General features: G+C 51.1%; 1 non-coding gene across 1 annotated transcript; it reads left to right on the forward strand.

Moving 5' to 3' along the window:
- The first annotated feature begins 195 nt into the window (after positions 1-195).
- Positions 196-349, forward strand: LOC149579114 (5.8S ribosomal RNA). Its single transcript, XR_016357491.1, has one exon. It is a non-coding gene; the product is annotated as a 5.8S ribosomal RNA (ribosomal RNA).
- Positions 350-4233: the final 3884 nt, after the last annotated feature.

A 4233-nucleotide genomic window follows, 5' to 3' on the forward strand; every position in this document is an offset into this window, starting at 1 on the left:
CCACCTTTAAGAGGGGATGGGGCGGGGACACACCACAGTGTTCCTCGTCACACCCATTGGGTGCTCGGGGTTTGGGATGTGTCAACACCCAACAACACACGGGTGCATCGCGCACCTTAGAAATCCAAAGAACGAAGCGCGAGCCAGTGCCTTGCGCGCTTGGGTTGCCGAAAGGCAAAAACAAAACAAAATCATGACTCTTGGCAACGGATATCTCGACTCTCGCCACGATGAAGAATGTAGCAAAATGCGATACTTAGTGTGAATTGCAGAATCCCGTGAATCATCAAGTCTTTGAACGCAAGTTGCGCCCAAGGCCTCGGCCAAGGGCACGTCTGCTTGGGCGTCACACTACAAAATTTTGCCCTCCCCGGCGAGGAGCGGAGATGGCCGTCCATGTCTGCAAGTGGCGCGCAGTCGGCTGAAATGAGCACGAGGTCCGTCGATCCGTCACGATGAGCGGTGGCTCGCAAAGGCCGATGTTGGTTTGCGCCGATCGAACGATTCCTCACGAGGAACTTTATTCTGGGCTCAGCGGCCTGCCGCAGTGCGGGCATTGCTGCATCTCTACCATGTCCCCAAGTCAGGCATGAGTACCCACTGAGTTTAAGCATATCAATAAGCGAAGGAAAAGAAACTTACCAAGATTCCCCTAGTAACGGCGAGCGAACCAGGAAGAGCCCAGCATGAAAATCGACGGCCGCGCCTGTCGAATTGTAGTCTGTAGAAGCGTCCTCAGCGACGGACCAGGCCCAAGTCCCCTGGAAGGGGGCGCCGGAGAGGGTGAGAGCCCCGTTGGGCCCAGACCCTGTCGCACCACGAGGCGCTGTCGACGAGTCGGGTTGTTTGGCAATGTAGCCCTAATCGGGTGGTAAATTCTGTCCAAGGCTAAATACGACGGAGAGACCGATAGCGAATTCCCCGCAGGTGGGGTTTTGTGATTTCCGCAAGTGCGAAAAAGTTTTCCATGTGGGTCGGGTTTGCAATTTCTGTGAGGGCAAAAAAATCTTCCAAGTCCAAATTCTGGGCAGGCGGGGTTTCGTAATTTCCAAGTGCCAAATTCTGAGCGGGTGGGGTTTGTAAATTTCGCGAGGGCGGAAAAAACTTCCAAGTCCAAATTTCGAGCGGGTGGGGTTTGTAAATTTTCGTGAGGGTAGAAAAATCTTTCGACTGCAAATTCCAGGCGGGTCCCCAGGTTTTGTAATTTTCGCGAGGGCAGATGACTCATGTACGTGATCCAAAACTGGTCAACTTATTTTTTTGGTTAACGCCCAAAGTTTTGAACTCAAATCGAGTTGGCTACCCCGACTCGAATCGCCTCCGAATTTTTCGCACAACCCATGTCACCGTGCTCGACTTGATTCTAAGTGCCCCGAGTCATGTACGTGGTCCAAAAGAGGTCAACCTTTTTTTTTTGGGGGGTTAATGCCCAAAGTTTTCAACTCGAACCGTGTCGGCAACCCCGACACGAATCGCCCCAATTACCCAAACCCTGACTCGAATCGCGTCGAGCCTTAACCGCCTCCAATTTTTTTGCACGACTCATGTCACCATGCTCGACATGATTCTAAGTGCGCCGAGTCATGTGCATGATCCAAAGGTGGTCAACTCTTTTTTTGGGTTAACGCCCAATGTTTTCAACCCAAATTGTGTCGGCGACCCCGACTCGTATCGCCTCGAGCCTTAACCGCCTCCAGTTTTTTCGCAGGACTCATGTCACCGTGCTCGACTTGGTGCCCTGAGTCATGTACGTGATCCAAAAGTGGTTAACTTCTTCCTTCTTTGGTTAACACCCAAAGATTTCAACCCGAATCGTGTTAGCAACCCCAACTCAAATCGCCTCGAGCCTTAATCGCCTGCAATTTTTCTGAACCACTCATGTCACCGTGCTTGACTTGATTCTATGCGCCCCAAGTCATGTACGTGATCCAAAAGTGATTAACTCTTTTTCTGGCTAACAGCCAAAGTTTTTGAATCGACTCAGCTACCCCGACTCGAATTGCCTCGAGCCTTAACCGCCTCCATTTTTTTTTTCGCTCGACTCATGTAATCACACTCGCCTTGATTCTGAGTGGCCCGAGTCACTTACGTGATCCAAAACCGGGTAACTTTTTCTTTTTTCTTTTTTTTGTCAAGTCCCAAAGTTTTGAACTCGAATAGAGTCGGATGCCCCGACTCGAGTCATCTCCAAATTTTTTGCACGACTCATGTCACCGTGCTTGACTTGATTCTAAGTGCCCCGAGCCGTGTACATGATCCAAAAGCGGTTAACTTTTTCTTTTTGGTTAACGCCCAAAGTTTTCAACCCGACCCACCTTGGCAACCTCGACTCGAAGCGCCTCGAGCCTTAATGGCCTCCAATGTTTTTGCACGACTCATGCCACCGTCGAATTTTTGCTCGAATCATGTCACCCAGGGCACCTCAATGCTACGTGACCCGAGCCCTGTGCGCGATCCAAAACTGGGTAACGTTTTTTTTTGAACTCCCAAAATTTCATTCTTTTTTGCCTTACGAGGCCTATCATGATCTCTTTTTATAAAGAAAATTCTCAAATCGGATCGTTTCGGCTACCCTACCTCGAATCTGGCTAGCTACGCGTAATGCCTCGAGTCAGCTCGGCAATACGTGAACTGAAACTTGTGCGTGATCCAAAAGCGGGTAACTTGTTTTTTTTTTTTTTTTTGTAATGCCCAAAATTTAGCGCTTTTCGCTGTACAGGGCCTCCCGTGATTTTTTTTGTTTTTTTTTTTTTTCTTTCCCCTCGTCGACCCACTCTGGCGACCCAGTCGGGTCGCCCGAGGCTGGGGCGACGGAGATGGGTTGTCCTAGTCGGGTGACCCAAGTTGGGTCGACCCAGGCGTGCGATCCTGGCTGGGGACAGCAAGTCGATTCTATAAGTTTGCTTGCCAATTTTGCTAGCTAGGTCGGCTCACCAAGTCATCTAACCATGTGGTCTTTGCCAAATCAAGAATTGACTCTTTAAGTCCACTCACAGCACGTCAAGCCGGCTCACCAAGATGACTTATCGTCTCACCTCACCAGGTTGCCCCACCAGGTCGCCTCTTCTTTAAGACCGCTCACCATGTCGGCTCCCCAAGTCACCTCACCGAGTTGACTATTCAGGTTGCCTCACCAAGTTGACCCCTTAAGTTCGCTCACCAACTCAGCTCCCTAAGTTAGCTCGCCAAGTCGAATCACATAGTCGTTTTACCACCTTGCCCCAGTAGGTGTGCTCGCCAAGTTACCCCACCGAGTTGCTTCTCTAAGCCCACTCACCATGTCAGCTCACCAAGTCAGTTGTTCAAGTACGTTGCCAAGTCAACTCTATAGGTTCGTTCACCAGGTCAGCCCGCCCAAGTCGCCTCTTTAAGTTCGTTCGCCAGGTCAGCCCGCCCAAGTCGCATTAGCGGGCTAACTCGCCGAGTCACCTCACGAAGTTGACTCTTTAAGTGCGCTCACCAAGTCAGCTCACCAAGTCGACTCACCATCTCGCCTCGATAAGTTGGCTTGCCGAGTTACCCCACCAAGTCGTCGCCTCTTTAAGCCCGCTCACCATGTCAGCTCGTCAGGTCGGCTCACCAAGTCGACTAATCAAGTAGGCCCACCAAGTCGCCTCAAGGATAGCTCCTCACCATGAGTCGCCTCACCATGTTGACTCAATGAGTTGCCTCACCATGTTGACTCTTTGAGCCCGCTCGCCAGGTCGCCTCACCAAGTCGACTCGAGTATGTTGCCAAGTCGACTCTTTAAGTTCGCTCGCCAGGTCGACTCACCAAGTCAGCTGACCATGTCATCTCAACGAACCAACTTGCCGAGTCGCCTCACCACGATGGCTCTCTAATACCACTCGCCAAGTCGCCCCACCAACTCGCCCCGTTAGGCCCACTCACCACATCACCCCATTAGGCCCACTCTCACCAAGTGGACTCTTTAAGTCTGCTCATAAAGTCGAGCCACCAAGTACTCTCACCAAGTCGACTCTTTAAGTCCTTTCATCGAGTCACCCCACCAAGTACTCTCACCAAGTCAACTCTTTAGGTCCATTCATAGAGTCACCCCACCAAGTCGACCCTTCAAGTGCATTCATCAAGTCACCCCACCAAGTCAACTCTTTAAGTTCATTCATCAAGTCACCCCGCTAGGTCAGCCCACAAATTACTCTCACCAAGTCGACTCTTTAAGTTCGTTCATCAAGTCACCCCGCCAGGTCGGCCCACCAAGTGGACTCTTTA

This window comes from Cupressus sempervirens, chromosome 1 (genome assembly GCF_028749045.1).
Source record: "Cupressus sempervirens isolate cs-2001-9-10 chromosome 1, ASM2874904v1, whole genome shotgun sequence".
Lineage (NCBI taxonomy): Eukaryota > Viridiplantae > Streptophyta > Pinopsida > Cupressales > Cupressaceae > Cupressus > Cupressus sempervirens.